The 16,706-nt window shown below is 44.7% G+C and overlaps 2 long non-coding RNA genes across 3 annotated transcripts; both read right to left on the bottom strand.

The window, feature by feature from the left end:
* Positions 1-6,279: 6,279 nt before the first annotated feature.
* On the bottom strand, positions 6,280-11,524 carry LOC118165361. Of its 2 annotated transcripts, none has more exons than XR_004750013.1 (2): positions 10,969-11,524; positions 6,280-7,253 (listed from the first exon to the last, which is right to left on the bottom strand). It is a non-coding gene; the product is annotated as an uncharacterized LOC118165361 (long non-coding RNA). The 2 variants fall into 2 exon arrangements; XR_004750014.1 differs by lacking the exon at positions 6,280-7,253 and adding an exon at positions 9,470-10,854.
* Positions 11,525-15,008: 3,484 nt separating this feature from the next.
* Positions 15,009-16,416, bottom strand: LOC118164926. Its single transcript, XR_004749749.1, has 3 exons — positions 16,298-16,416; positions 15,734-15,926; positions 15,009-15,550 (listed from the first exon to the last, which is right to left on the bottom strand). It is a non-coding gene; the product is annotated as an uncharacterized LOC118164926 (long non-coding RNA).
* Positions 16,417-16,706: the final 290 nt, after the last annotated feature.

Here is a 16,706-nt window from a genome sequence, read left to right as displayed (position 1 = left end):
TTCAGCTTATTAACTTCACAAATTTTGTCTTTCTTCCTGGCAAGCAGAGTCCTTTTAAAGTCAACGAAGGGCAGTGCGTTTTCTTGCTGCAATTAATCACATGCTTTCTGGCATGTGACTAAATAACAATAATTAACCCAGCAGCTGGAGTTTTCCTGGGTTGGATCATGATGCTCTATGCTGGCTCTCCATAATGTTTGCTTGCTCTTAGTTTGTCTACACTCCTTTCTTGGCTAGCCAACCTTCAGGCATACCATGTGCTTGAGTAACAATAATAAACAGGAAAAAATGAGGCAGTTCTTACAATTATTATTTTAGTTAGATTTTCTGCTCTAAAAGCCAAGAAAACATCGGCAGGCCCAATACACCCATGAGAGCTGGTTTTTAATTCTACTCACTAAAATACTGTGTTGTTGTACAGCTGTATCAAAGAATTTGATGGGACCCCAAATACGTTCAGGATCCCACTGGTACTTCAGCTGCTGGATTTGATCAGCCACAAGCTCACATCATCGCTCATGAAGAGAGAGAGAGGAAAGATGGGGAGTTTCCATCTGAAAGACACGAACAGATTCAGATCTCACATACTTATCAGGGTCAGTCTGCACATGCCATTCTTTCAGTTCTTGAAAAATTGTACAGCTCTGCTGCACAGAAAAGAAAAGAAAAGAAAAGAAAAGAAAAGAAAAGAAAAGAAAAGAAACGTTCAAAATGGAGTGCAGGAGAAATCCTGAAAGGGCTCTGTACTGTGTTGGTGACAGAGCCCTGGCACAGGCTGCCTGGAGAGACTGTGGGGTCTCCTCCTGGGAGATCTCCAAAAGCCACCTGGATGTGGCCCTGGGCAGCCTTCCCTGGGTGTCCCCGCTGGAGCAGGGGTTGGACCAGGTAGACTCCAGAGGTCCCTGCCAATCTCAAATCCTCTGAGATTCTGTGATTCTGAGACTCCCACAGCCCGCTGCCCTGGCCTAGGAAGCAGGTTCCTGGTGGGAACTTGAGGTAATAGCTGATACACATCTGAGAAGAGTCCGTGTGCTTCTGACAGCCAAAGAAATGAAAAACCAAAGGGCTCGCATCTACACACACGAGAGGTCTGCATAGAGATTCACCAGATACAGGAGTTTCTCCTTCCAGACCTTGTATTGATTCCAAAAAAATAAATTCTTCAGAGAGGGACCTCTTCAGTGTAGGAAACCCTACCGGAGCTCTGCTTTTATTCTGAATTCCTCCTGGAGAGCAACATTACCTAGAACTGAGACAAGCCTGAACAGACAAGTCATCTGGGCCAAAGCCTCTTTCCAGTGTGTAACCAGTCACCCCTTCTCATCTAATCTCTGTCGGTTGCTGCAGAGACTTCACGTGAAGCAGTGCACTGCTCTCAATCCTACTGAGAGCCTTTGTAAAGCCTGCACTGGTCCTGGATCTGCTGTCCAGAAAGACAGCAGTACAGAGGCTGCTGATTTGGCACCATTCAGAAACACTACATTTGCTGAAACCAATCAACCAGCCAAAACCAAAAAACAAAACAACAACAACAAAAATAAAAATAAAAATAAAATAAACAGATGCAATTGAAATTTACTGTATTTTCATCTCATTGTTCCCATTGGATCTCCAGGCATGAAAACAACCCTACATAGGAAAAAAAGCATCAGGTAAAGGCAGGATGAGCACCTTCTGGAAGCAAAAAGATTTGTTTTGTCAACTGATTACACAGATGGGAAAATCAACTGAGCAGTGGCAAAGTTGACGACGGTTTGGGCAACATCCCAAAGGCTAATGAAAGTATCCTCTTCATTCAGTGCTTCTTGACATTTCCCCAGAGAGCAAGTTCACAAACTGTGCATTTCTGAGTTCAGACAACATCTCCTAGACTTGTCAAAAGTACAGATGCCGCAATTGCCAACCCAGGGCTGTAAGACTTACAGAAGTATTGCTTTTTTTTTTTTTTTTCCTTTTTTTTTTTTCTAGAGATGGCTCTTGTAACATCTTGACTTCTGAGCGAGATGAATTCTGTCACTGTGCCAGTTCTTTGCACCAGGCAATGGAGGGCAAAGATAAGGTTTCAGATGTGTCCCACTTACTTGTCAAAATACTGCAACACTGACAAGTATTTTAGTGCTGTATATTCCCTGAATACTAAACTTCTTTCTAGTAGTATCTTGTGCTGTACAATATGGCTCCTTTCATACGTCTGTTTACCAGCATCCATTTTCATTTGCAGTTAGTCTGGTAGGGGAAGAAAGCCCCTCACAAAAATTATGATTACGTTTTTCCAATCTTTACTCCTCTATGTAGTATGTGTGAACTATCCACACAAGTAGGGATTAGAAGTCATAGAGCTAAGATATACTTACACCTTTTTCACCCCAAAGTCTTCTTTATCAAAGCTTAACTCACTATTTATCTTTACAGGGTTTAAAAAAAAAAGAATGTTTTATTACCTGGCTTGGTACCTTCTTGCCATCCTCAGAGATGATGGAGTGGAGAGTGCACTTATAAAATTTGCGAATGACATCAAGGTGGGAGTGGATGTAAGTACTTCAGAAGATGGGATCAGAATTCAAAATGATCTCAAGACATTAGAGAAATATTCCCAAACTAGGAAGACAGAATTTAGTAACAACGTGTACAAAGCACTACATTAAAAAAAAATGAAAGATCAAACATAAAATGCAAAATCACAGAAAAGGGGAAAGGACTGCAAAAAAGGGATGTGAGAGCTACAGTAGGACTTAAAGCAAATACAAGCAAAGCAGGCAATTCTCCTGAAAGGCAAATATCATACGGAGATGTATTGTTACATGAGCACCATATGCAACAGGGATTTATTCGGCTCTGCAAGGCACTGGTCTTCACCCAGCTGGAGAACTGCATCTAGTTCTGGGTGGCTTTAAAAAGGAACAACAAGAATATAAGAGATTTAGAGAATGTGACCTATCAGAAACAGCTCAGATAATTAGGATGGTCCCTCTAGAAGCTCTGAAAGGGGATTTGATAATAGTTCACCAGTAAGTGAAAGATTGTCCAAGAAAGGACAATGACCACTTATTCCCTTTGAACATTTTTCAAGAAAGAATTAACTAGACCCTGTATAATGGCAGATTTAAGTTAGATATTGGCCAAAAATCCAGTGCTGGCCCCTAATCCTTATGGGGACTGGGAACTCTCTGCTAGTGGAGGATTTTAGGAGTAAATCTGGCAGTACTACAGGTATATTTGATCCCACTTGAAGCACAGACATAGGCTCAGTGGTTTCATCCAGCGTCTCAACTTGCTTAATCTTATCCATCCACTCCTTTTTATTTTCAGCTGCACACAACTAAAGCTTAGCTGCAGGTGATTTTCTGTCTCTTCAATACTTCAGCAGTTATGAATTCAGGACCATGCTCTTTTGGACAAGTCGGGAGCACTCTCATCACCTAACTCTGCTCCCTGTTTTCATACATAGGTTTCCCAGTGGTGAGTGTTGTGTGTGGGAGTTGCATTTCCCCTTCTTTCCCCAGCACACTGCACATACTCACAGCTATGTGGCATGGATACATCTCAGTGCCTAAGAAGACTCTCAGGCTCCAGTCTCTACCCACTAAAGGCAGAGCCCAAGCAGCTGGGATGCTGCAGCCCCCAGCCTGACCCATGGGCTGCTGTGCAGGTACTGTGTGAGCCCTCAGCTGCTGCGAGTCCTGCAGCCCTGCCTGCCAGACCCAAGAAGTGAGGATTTCACAGCATTATTCCACTTCATCCCCTGTAAGCTGCTGGGCAAGGAGTTTTGTAAAACAGGTGTGTCTGCCAGAGCCTGAAAACCCAGCACCCCCTCAAACAAATTCCCCCTCTCCCACTGCACTACAAACCTGTAACAGGTACAAGGCAGGGACCTGGAGAAAAGGACCAGGCTTCTTCCTCCACAATGCACGAGAACATGGGGGATCCTGTGCAGCAAGGAAATGAAGATACCACCATCCCCATACCTGTTCCCTGTCTTAGCGGCAGGTAGCTTGAGCGATGGTTTTCTGGGTCTCTGCTGTGTGCTGCAGACTGTGGTGCAGTATCACTGTGTGCGAGATAACTTTAAATTATGAGAAACAGTTTAGCTGCAGGAGGAAGGAGCACCATGCAGGCTGATTTGCCCTGTTTCACAGTGGCTCTTACAAATGATTTTGTTCACAGCCCCCGGAACCCCAGCAATGCAATTAGCACAGAGCATAAAGCTGGATGGCAACCTCAGGAGTGCGACCGGTGCAAGTAAATAGACTGGAGACCTTCCCTGCATCTCCTGCAGTGCATTTGTTATGGTTGGAGAATATCCTCCCCAGGCTATGACAGACAGCCAAACCTGTGTGAAGAGGTAGTAAAGAGAAACATAGAAGTTTTCCCACAGTAATTCTTTTTCCTGGGCAAATAAATAAATAAATAAGTGTAATTGCCTACATTTTCAGAAAGCTTTTTTAGTTTTAAAAAAAAAATAAAATACTTTAAGTCAGAAAAACAGAAGGTGCCTGGTGGAACTCTAATTTGCTCATTATGAGCTGTTGGGCTTCAGAGACATCAGTGAGCAGCATCAGAAGTCACTGCACAGTGCATACAGGTGAGTCTTAAGCTACCAGGGAAAAGCTCAAGAAAACCTCTGATGACTCCGGTGCAGACCATTCAGCCACCCCCAGACCTGCCCAGTCTCCTGCCTCTCAGCATGTTGCAGAGAGCAAAAAATCAAAATTTCTTTCCACAGCATCCTGGCATCAGCCTCCCTACAGGAACATGGAGTTGTCTCTTCTGTTGCACTTTCTCAGCCATCCAATCCTTCACCTGCCTCACCTTCCTGCCCAGTTCTGCTCTCTCCTCTCAAGCAGCCCTTTGCTCTGCAGAGCACCCCCCCGGGGTTCATTGGCTTACCCAGACAGCAAGATGTTGTGGATAACAACAACAAAGTCTGGCTCTACATGCTTTTTACTTCCATTCACAGCTGATTTTTCCAATCCCATAAATTCAACGTGTTGTTATTAACATTTTTAACCTCCTTCAATATCTTCCTTTCACAGCTCGTCATTTTCATAGTTTCTTTCCCATTCCCCAAATTCCCCTCCCAGCTTCACCTAAGTAAAATGACCTCCCAGTAAAAATCTTTTTTTTTTTTTTTTTCCTCAGTCTCTTCCCCATTCCTTCTTTTCCAGCCCTATTCTCTAATTCTATCCTTTCTTCCCCTTAGTTTTCTTACTACACCCAGAGATGTGTTTCCACAGCTTGTACATTAACTGCTTTTGGCTGATGTGCTCACAGAAGCCATCACGTTTCCTATCAGCTCCCAGATTTGACTCACGCCCCTGGAGCTGGGATGAGTCCAGATGCAGCTGATGTGACACCTAGGTTTAAGCCAGCTCAGTTTTAACAGCAGTAGGACTACAGCCATGCAGGGTGTAATACGGACTGCAAGGTCTGCTCGGTACCCTGCAGCACAGCCTTGTGGACGCCCCTTGCAGAGCTCACGCAGCAATCATCTTCCCCCAGGCAGACTGGGACCTTTAACAGCCCCTTGGTGAGCGATGTTGAGGGGTGTGAGAAGGAAGAGGGTAATGAAGGCTAACTTTTTTTGGATAACAGCTCTCATTACCAAAAGCCCTGATCATGTGCTATTCATGTCCATGAGAAGTTTGTTTTTGTGTTCAAAGGAATAAGAGAAGCCTTGTGGCGTTTGCTTCTGATAAGATACAGCGTGCAAGAAGAGGGATAAAAAATGAGAGAAAATAAAAGGGAAAGCAGGTCGGTGTGGTTTAGGAATGAGGTACTGGAGTTCCCACTGGTGCTGATTTAAGTCCCAGTTTCTCAGCAAGGCCAGATCCCCTAAGGTGTTTGAATGTAGAGCTAGCAAATGAAACAAAGAAGAGGTTGGTACTTAATACACCCGTGTGAAACCCTTTGATGGTAAACCCTGAAGATAAGGGAGTGAAACTCAGACTCACCAGAGCACAACACGACAGTTTAACTTGGCTGAGAGTCAGGCACTGTATGCTTTTCCTTCGCAGAGTGCAAAACTGAGTGCATTGGCAATGCTCAATAAATAAATAACGATAACAAAATTTGAAGCATAACCAAAAAGATACAAGGAAACAACTTGTGTATGGAATTCCCATAGATACAGGTCATTGCCTTCAGCACAGCAAAATACACTTCCATTGCAAGCTTATAGTAAGGCAACTATTACTTTTAAGCAAATATTCCAGAGCAATAAAAACAATAACCTGAGACCGTGATAGGTCAAATAAGTTACCAGGCAGATTATAGTGCAGGTCCATGAACCAAACTGGTGGTGTTCTGGGGATAATGAGCAAAGCATTAAAGACATCTGAATTCTTCCCTTAACATACAGTCCAACCTTCGCATCATGATGACCTGCCAGACTTGCCTACAGTGTATCACTTGTTATTTGTGAGAGAGGACTGGGGGAAAATAAAAAGGCTGGATGAGCGCAAAAGGCACAAAAGCCTTGGTGGAACAACATCAGTCTCAGAAATTGTCCTTTATTCTCCTGCTGTTCAGAAATGCTGCAGTAAAGCAAGGTATTTCTAGTCACAGGATACTGACAAGGGAGATTTTTCTGTGGATCGGAACTTTTCTTTTGAACGTGAGTGTAAGGCACAAAAGAAAAAGCTGCAGTAATAAAATGCTGTTCAATGGGTGATAGATAAATGACTCGGGGCTATGGATGAGCAGGTGAACGCCAGCTGTTTCGCTCTGGTATTAAGTGTATCTCACATCGCAAATCAGTACCTGGGACTGGGAGCTACTCACTGCCGAAAGACATCTCGGCTGTTTGAATTCAGACACTTCAGGCAGGCGCTCAGGGCCACTGCCCTCCCTTACGGAAGCAGAAGCATTGCTGCGTTGGAGCAAGTACCCGGCCATCCCCATGGCTCGGCCTCTGGCCTCCAGCTGTGACCGGGGTGACACAAAGTACAAGACATCCCTGCGGGCTCAGCCAGGCACCCGAGCCCCTCAACACAAGCCTCAAAGGGCGATCCCGATGACTTGTGATTGTCGCGGACTCAGGCTTGCTCCTACCAGAGACAAGGGAGGTTTCCCACAGAATTCATCTGGGAGTAGGATAAAACCACGAGATCGTATCATCCCTGCTGCTGTGATAATGAAATTCTGTGTAGCTGTTATTAATACTACATCCAGACAGGAATCACATGGGCAAACGTCTCTGAATCAAATACATTTAAATCAGGTTTAAGGCATATCATCAAGTGCCAGAAGAAAACCTGTAATGAAGGAATAGAGAAATGAAGAGGATTAGAAATGATCAGACATTTGTGCATAGGCCAGGCCTGTGCACGAGTAGCACCGTTATATTCTTCGGAAGAACACTTAGGAGATACTGAACCGTGTATTAGTGTCTAATAAATATTTACTCAGAACAGTTGACTGCACTTCACAAACGAAGTGAGACTCGCAGAGGACGAAGTGAGATTTTCATGAATGATTTAGAGAAATTTATTCTGTATGCAACAGAGCAAAAAGAAAGTACAAAAGCCATCTGCTGCAAAAGCACTTGTTATTAGGTCTTGCCTTGCATCTCTCCTCAGAGAGGAATGTTTACCCCCTGCTGCTTACAGTGCAGGTTTCCTTAAAATGGTTTCTGACCTGCCCACCCTGCTCACATAAAAGCCACTGCCTGGATGGCCAGACGATGTGGATCTCAGAAAGCAAGCTTCCACCAGGTGACAACAGCTTCTGGGCTACATCTGGACAAGGGATCTTCTAGATGAAGACCACCACCTCTATCCAAAAAGCCTGTGCACCAGCAGAGCAGCTGTCTGACAGCACCCACCCATCAGAGGTGAGTCCCACCTGTGTCAGGACACATCCCACCAACCCAGAAGGACTGGGATGGGAAACATGGAGCTGGAAGAAAGTTGGGTCCAGGGCTTGCAGCACGTGGCTTTTCAGCGTGGTGTACAATGTGGGGTCGAACCAAAGTGAGCAAGAATGAAATAGAGGTTTTGTGAAACAAATATCAGACCCTGTAATGCATTTTCCTGAAATATTTTGTTTGACTTGAAATAAAACAGCTTGTTTCCATCTCAAATTATGCCATCCTTTAATAGAAATAATAATAAAGAAGTTTTCCACAGGCTTCCCCAAGCAAAACATTCAACTTTAAAACCACGAACACAAGCTATTTTGAAATCTTTGATTTGACAAATTTGACTGAAATTCAGGAACAGCTTGGCTCTCTTCCACAGGTTCCATGATTTTCCGAGCAAAATTTACTACTTCTGGAAGAACTGCACCTCATCAAATCTGCACCCACTCTTCCCCACCGTGCATCAGAGGCTTGTAGCACACACCGCTGGGGGCTATGAAGATAGGTACCAAACACTTCCCCACTCTGGCTGTGATGAGCAGCTACTGGCTTTTGGGGGCAGTATTCAAATGGACCTCTCAAGCAAACATTTAATTTAAATGTACTTAAAAAATATGAGACCGGTCCCCTGCTGCAATGTTCTAAACATGCAGTTTCCAAGAGCAAAACTATCATTTTTGTACCACTATCTCCAACACTCCACAGTGCTTTCTTCTGTCTGAACTGGCTGACTTTGACCCATATAAATAGCAGTGCAGCAGTAACAAATGCTGTGTTATCACCATCATTCCATCTCAAAACACAAACACAAGATTGTCAGTTTTACTTTACTATCAGTATACCTCTATATTTTACACAAATCTGCACAGTTCTTTCAGAAGTGATTTTGAGGCCTTTTTAGTGCCTTTTCATGTTATGTATGCATGGGGATTCATCAAAGTGCTCCTTACCAAGCTGAGGGTCTGCCACCCAGGTATAAAAGTGGATCTAAAACATTCAAATGGGAAGGTTTAAGTACTGTTTACAACCTGAAACCTGCAAGAAGCAGGGAAAAAATAAAAATAATAAAATAAAATAATAATAATAAAAAAAAAAAAAAAAAAAAACAGTAAACCTTGCTTGTTAAACAATATCTGACTGCTAAAATTCACTGCAGCTGTCAAGTTTGTGGGCAGAAGAACGTGTGGCCAGGTAGGGTACTGCTGTCAGCTGAAGGCTCTGCTCAGCTGAGGAGGGGGCTCTGGCTCTTGCTCCTCTACCCATGCTGGCAGCTCGAGAGCGGTGCCCCCCGCCAATGCATTGCACCACGTAACGGCAGCTTCAGAAAGCGGGAATCCCTTCAGACTCCGACTCACCCTAAATATAGGTTCTGTTTCAAGAATCCCTTCCTCAGCAAAACTGGATGTCTCAGAGGATGGGTAATGGAATCACCATCCTTGGTAATTACCAAAAATTGGTACTGTTTGACAGCAACCTTTTTGTGATCGCACACCCGAGGAACGGCGGCAGTGAGTCCATTCCATGCTTTCTGCCAACGCGCCATCACTTCACTGGTGTCGCTCCAGACCCCTTCACGTCTGCTCGCCCAAGCAAAACAGCAGTGAGTTCAGATTCAATTATAAGTATTTTATGGTCTGGGAACTCGCGGGTTATTAGCAGGCAAGTTTTTATTTGTACAGATCCCAGCTACAGTCACACATGGAAATTCCACCCGCAAGCACTCTCAGATCATTCGTCTAACATGATTTTTTGCGCTTGCTAACAGTAAAATTACTCACAGAAAGAGGTAAAATGTACAGGTGACTTTGTCCCTTAGCATGTGGGTACTGAGATTGTGGTAATCATTGTGGCCATTATGTCCTTAGCCAGGATGGTTTTACTGCTTTTGCATTATGCAGCTGTCTGCTGCCTGAATGTGTGCAAAATTTGTATGACTGCAAATCACCTATCGCATACATGCAATAATACGCACAACTTCCTCTTTTCAGTGGTTGAATTTATGAGTCCTAATATGCAGCCTACTTGTTTGATTTGGTAAATCAGAGAAGCACAAGCCTGTGTCTGAAGTGCAGTAGGACAAGTAATCACATACCAGCCTATTCTAACAATGCTGTACACTGCCTAAATATGTATGTAGTGCTTTGACAGAAAAATGCATGCATATACACACACGTGCATAGAGACAGTCAGGAAGATATGTCATTTATATGTATGTGTATATACCCATACGTACATATAGAGAGAGAATATTTCAAAACTGAAAAGGAGATTTAGTCATGCAGCTTCTCAATGCTAACTGATACTGTATATCTGCATATACACATGCACACTGCTGGTACTGCAAAAAAGCCATCTGCACTTGCACTGTATAGCAATTTTTAGTCACATTTCCCATTGAAATAATGATTTATGAGATCATCTCTTTCTGCATGCTTGCTCTCCTTGTAGTCCCAAACCTTTTTAGCAGCTTCAGCCACACCTGGAGCTAACTTATTTCTTACTGAATCCATGAAAATAGGCATGCAGACAGAGGAGAAAGTCCCTATTTGTATCATGCTGACGTAAAGGATGTAATATGAACTTATCCTCATCTTAACCCACAGAGTCTGCAAGAGACAGCAAACTTAAAAGTCTAGCAATGCTAGGAAAGTTTAAATGAGAACATTCATTCAGCCACCAGACCCAAGGTGATGGGACTGGCTGTCTTCAGCAGTTCCAGCGCTCATGGCACAGCTTTGTTTCTGTTGATCTGAAGGAGGGTGTTCATCCGTTCATTTCTGGCTTGGACCTTCAGCAAATACATTTATCCTGTACAACCGTGCTTCTACCCAACATTTTTTTTCTGTTTGTGAGGGGCTGAATGACTCACTTCCAGAGAGAGAATTTCAGATTTTGTGTGAGTGACATATGTATTTATGTCAGAAGGAATTAGACCAATACTTAACTGATGGAGGAAAAACTGGTCCAAGTATATGGATGAATTCTGGATTTGGCAGCTGGAGAGGAATTAAACAATACAAGAATTTTCAAGTTTATTTTTCTTGTTCCACATCCTGAACCTTACTTATTCCCTTCCCAAAGGTATAGAAGGTAACAAAAATAATAAACACCTTATTAAAACTTGCCTGCCAAGAAGGGACAGGTAGGTTTAGAGTCCCCATGAAACAGTGGGAGAGTCTCAGCTGAACTGGAGACTTATGAATCCTGGAGTCTGTCCCAGATGATGATGGGAGGAAGATGGTTTCGCGTCTTCCAGCTCTTCTGGGGTTCCTGACCAAAACCCAGACCAGACAAGGACAGTACTGTATGAACTGGCTCCTGTATGGCAATTTCCATGCCCTCTCCTGGAGAGGCAGAAGCAGGAGCCATCGGGACATGGGTTCTCATGAGCAGGTCATGGTCCAAAGAGCTGCCCAGGAACTTATACAGCAAGTAGCTTTAATGGTGGATCTCTAAATTTGCTGAGGGTTAGGCACCTGTACCTCTGAAGAGCCCTCTCAGTGGAGCAAATAGTGCACTTCCACACTGCATAAACATTACCATATTGTGGACTTTGCATGCAATGGTAGGATAGAGTTCATTGGGATTCAAGTCACCTCATTCCCATTAATCATGTTAATAATTGAAAACATATGTTCAGCTTGAAAGCACAGCAAGAGAGTTAGGCAACCCTACACGGAAGGACATCGTTACCTAATTCAGATGATACTCGTTAACATACCCTTGCCAACCTCAGATAGAAAATCCTCCTACCATCATCAGGTGCAATGTCTGCTGTTAATTTCTATTGCAGGCTGACAAAACCCTTCCCCAGGCACTCATTTCCCTTCAGGAACTCCTCTTCTGTTGGGTCTGAACCTTCTCCCACCACAGGGACATGGCTGCAGAATCATGCCCCTGGTCGTGTTTGGCAGGAGCTAACACCAGGTCTCCTCAGGTCTGCTGGTAAAACCCCGTCTGGATTAGACCAAAAGGTGAAATGAGAAATAGGCTGGTTTTGAGTGAGCTTCAGCTTTAGGAATGTGCTGCTCTTGACTTGAGTGCCTGGTTGAGGCCTGGGTCCCCTCGGCTGCTGCCTCTCCCAGGGAAGACTTTCAGATTTCCCAAGAAAATGAAATCATCACAGCCAGCAATATTGCCCTCTCATCGCTCTAGCTAAAGTGAAGCCAATGTTTCTGTTATCAACTCCTTTTCGCCAGAGCTTGCATGATGTAATCATTAAAATGAATTCCAGGTGAAAGCCTACAACACAAATTTGTAGCAGAGCAGCAAAGCTCCGTTCAAATCTCACTGCGTGTAGGCAGGTTGCGTTCCTAACTCAGCACCTCAGCTTTTCCCAGCTATTGAAGCAAAAAGGGGGACATTTTGCCTCGAATAAGGCAAAGCTGGGCTCTTTGTGAACCCAGACATGCTATCGAGTTACTGTGGCACCTGCAGAAGCCACAACAGCCCCTCGTGTGCCTGAGCCCCAGCAGGAGAGTGCAGAGGAGGGAGGAAGTTCAGCTACAGGTGGAGGAGAGGATGGCTGTTTTTTCTCTTCAGATGCCCCCCTCTTCCCCAGTGTGCTTATAAATCACTTCTGCTACTTTTAGTAACAGGAAATAAATAAGTCTCTTTGGAAAAGTTTTGCAATCCTGTAACAGAAAGACAGGAAAAAAGAAAGTGATTGAGCCTTGTCAAGTTATTAATAATATGGTTTAGAGAGATTTCAAAATACTGACGAACAATCTGGTTTAGATTGTATTCTGTCCTTTCCTCAGCCCTTCTCTCCTCCTGCACCCTTTCTCTGTTGTTCCATAGACACAGAAGGACTAAATTTCTCCCTGATGGATAGCAAACCTCTGTTGCTGCCTACCCTTGTGCTGGCCCACCTCAAAGGGGCACAGTGCCCCATGGGGAAGCTCTGGACAAGGAGCTGGAGGGTGGTGAGGGGGGTACGCATGATGGCCACAGCTGGAAGCAGGAGCCTTGGGGAGATGGAGCTTGCAGGAGCTGCTTATAAGCAGAAATGGGTTCAGCAGTGCAGAGGGCCTCTCTTTCCCTCTCCAGTCATGCCTCTTCTTCTTCCCACCTCCTGCCAAATGGTTCCCCCTGGCAGGCACCAGCAAGGGCAGTTCCCCGCTTCCGAGCTTTACAGCAGCAGGAACGTGCAGAATAAGTCAAAGCCCAACTGCTATTTCATCTTTCTTCGGGGAGTAGAATTTTGCAGGCTCTAATGCACTGTTGGCTCATTTCTGCCTCATTAAGGCAAAAGGAGGGGACTGCCGCTGGGGTGCTGTTTGGGACTGGAGGAGATAATCAACATCGAGACATCTAAATCCAGTGCCCACCGCAGGGTGCACCACAACTTTTGAAAGAAGGAGTATCACAGGTCGGGGTGAAACCCAGCAGATAAGGTCCTGGCACCCCGATGCCTCCAGGCCTCATCCTGCACCCCTACTAAGTTGGTTTGTGCCTGGGGCTTCCCAGGGGAGGCTGGGGGAAGAAGAGCTCTGCACATCCAAGCCCGCGGACCGCGGTAACTCAGCCCTCTGCTGATTAGACCACTCTGGTATTTTTCATCAGGAAATGTTGGAGGATCCTTTGGAAAATATAGGCCAAGGCCTCAAGCAGTGTAAATCAGCGTAACTCCCCTGAAATGAATCACCAGGGATCTGTCACGTGAAGTGCTCGGGATTACTATTGTATAAACAAACTGCAGAGGCTTGGGCAAGGCCCAAGGAGACAGGATTGCAGACAGCCCCGTCGTCCTCCATCCCCAGCATCCCTGCCTCCCTCTGCAGCTAGCAGGTATTTCCCTGCACGGTTTGCTCAAAGTGCCGGTACTGCTCAGCTCCCACCAAGGACTTAGCACCATGCCCTGTGCCAAGACTTGTTTTTGCTTTTAAAGTAGAGGTTGCTTCATGCATTAGCAGCAAGTCTGAAGATATTTCAGTTGTCAAAATGAATCAACAGACCACATGCTCTGTATCCACCTTTTCCCCTGCCTGTGATAATATTTACCCACAAACACCCCAGCAGCTACTGCCTGTAACAGGCCTTTCTCCACACCAATAAGATCTAGGCCAGTTAGATTTTACAGATCCGAGGTGGGAAGGGACCATCTTGGGGCTGCTGAGCTCAGGCCCCTGGCATCACAGGCAATGCCCAGCCAGATGCCAGATGCAGGATGGCCCACCCAGCCCTGCAACACTTCCCAAAGCTCCATTATGAGCTTCAGCCTTGAGTAAAAGCCTGAAAGCTGCTCCCACCTGAGGCCCCTGCCAGAGTATGCCAAGTACTCTGGAGGAGCAGATCAGGCTTCACCCCACAGAGGAGGGGGAAACTGAACCAGCCCCTCTGACCTGAGGGGAAGATCCCTCCTAGCCCCAAATCTGGCTGAGGGTTTATCTGAGCATGTGAGCGAGGCGTACAAGGCAGGCACTTCTGTTATCAGCTTGGAGGAAAGCCACACTAGTGATCTCATGCAGGGGGAGGCTATTTTGCCAGAAGGAACAGAATTAGACCCAAATTGTTGTTTCCTCTCTGCTTCTCAAAACTCCTCTCCCTGATTAAAACCACGTTTATAGTATCTTTTCCTTTAAGACTCTAAACTTTTTGGCTACATCTTCTCTTTTCCATGTCTGGTGAAGGCCAGAGCTACAAGTGCCAAAATGTTGAATGAAAGCTGGTTTTTTGTTTTGTTTTGTTTTGTTTTCTGAGGAATTCTCTCGCTGTTATGGCTTATCCCAAAGCTACAAATAGTTGAACAGAGTTAAACAGCCGAGAGAGAGGTGGTGACTGAGCCAGAGACACAGACCTGGGAATCTTTTTTTGTTCCAGACCTGGCCCTGCTGCAGCGCCATCCGCCTCCTGGAGAATCCCCCTTTGGCCCTGGCCCCACCAAGCACATGAGTTTCCTTAGGAAAGTCACAGGACTACGCCAGCGGAAAGCCAAGCACGTGCATCGCTGCACTGCCCAGCCAGGGGCCCAGGAGTCTTAAGTATAAATCAATGGGCCCACTCACGTGCTTAAAATAGGGGCATATGTTTAAGCACCTTGTTGGATCAAGGACTTAACCCCTCTTTCTCACAGCTGAGCAAGATTTTAAAAGGCTTCCAGTGTGCTTACAATTTTTTATTTTTATTTTATTTTTTGCTGGCAGTATTTGAAGCATCAAGACTAACTTAAACCAGTGTATATAAAGCACAACACTAATCGAAATGCCACACGCCTAAGGGGATAAGTGGGATGAATGGATAATAACTGTATTTACTAACTCCATGGCTTTCTCCATTTTATTTCTCTTGTCGGGGGACCTTAAAATCTTTTATTTTAATCTAATCTCTTAGACATCCTGGCATGGAAACATCAGGAAAAAAACAAGATTCAAGTCCCAGTGCAATCGTGTACAAGCATTTTGTACCAGGTTTTGATGTGCTTATCCCAAAAATGAGCCTGATCCTATTTCCCCTGAAGGTCACAGTAAAATTCCCTACTGACGTCAAAGGGAGCGGGAACAGGCAGTCAGACTTATAGTTATTAATGCAATTATTCCAGCTCTCAGGATCCTTTCTTGCCTGACTAGCTTTCTACCTGTCTTCTCTAATGTCTCTGCTGAAGCCCGCTGCTCCTGATGCTGGAGCTGGTGGCACTTCGCAGAGTATGGAGAGGAGCTGATGCCGGATCACAGCTTCCAGAGCTCAGTGTGCCTAAATTTAAAGACAGATTAGAGGTTGCAATCCATAAAACTCCCTCTCTATTGTCTTTCTCAGTCTTGTCCCCATGTGTTTCCACCCATCAAGTCATGGCTTAAAGTGTTATGAAGGACTTCTTCTGCCACAGTAGATACCCAGAGCTGAAATGAGGAGTTTAATTTTGTGCTTGTTCATTACCTGGAAATGTAAACGGCAACATTGGGATGTAAAACAGGCAAGTGAACACCTCCATTGGAGCTGAGGAGCCTTTTGGATTAAATTATTTCTCTTTGCAGATACCCTTGTGGTTTGCTGCTATTCCTTTTGTCCCTTTTCCATTTGCTTGATTTCTTCTCTTTATGCTGCGTCTGTAACATTTTGTTCAGGGTTGCTGCGAATGAACAACAATTTAGGATGATGAATTATGGATTGAAAGAGCAGGCTGGGCTGTTCTGGAAATAGTGCCTTCAGTGCCTTCTGAAGGGACAAATGAATTCCAAAATGACAGATTTTCAATTATTTGTATTGAAGAAGACAGTGAAAGAAGGGAAAGGAAGTAAAGGAGGGTTGGGAAGGCAGGCAGGAAGAAAGGGAATGAATGAACAAAAGAAAGATAATTTCTTCTGTTCACAGCACTGAGAAAGCTCTCCGTTCTCTAAATAATTTTCCCTAAAAGACTTTCCAGGGAAAACATTGAAACCCATGTGAATTTTTAGTGGTTCTTACAAACACAGTCCCCTGAACCTACTGGGAGTGACTCACGGGATTGAAAGCCGCCTGGTGCTTATGGGGGTTGCAGATGGTTGTCCTCCTCCTCCACCGCCGCTGAAATCCCGATGCATAGGACTGTGAAATAACCCAGGAGGGCTCTGCTGGAAATTTGCAGTCCTGTGTTAAAAACCACAAACAAACATTTTCTCAAGTGCTGCAACCAATATCTGCATAACTACTCCCTCCCTTGGCTGGCAGATTATGGGAAAAACAATTGCAATTTTGTTGACTTAACTTCAGCATTTGAAAACTATTAATAATCAGGCATGGGGGAGGCTTCTGTTGGGGAACAGAAATTGCCATCTAATTCAACTGCAATTTAGTGAGCTATAGGCATTTTTGAGGGCTGCTGTGCAGAAATGTTAATCCTTGTCTTAAATGAAAGGACATCATTGGGTAG

Source organism: Oxyura jamaicensis, chromosome 3 (genome assembly GCF_011077185.1).
Source record: "Oxyura jamaicensis isolate SHBP4307 breed ruddy duck chromosome 3, BPBGC_Ojam_1.0, whole genome shotgun sequence".
Taxonomy (NCBI): Eukaryota; Metazoa; Chordata; class Aves; order Anseriformes; family Anatidae; genus Oxyura; species Oxyura jamaicensis.
Note: the sequence above shows the minus strand (reverse complement) of the source record. Positions and strands in the feature narration are given on the sequence as shown.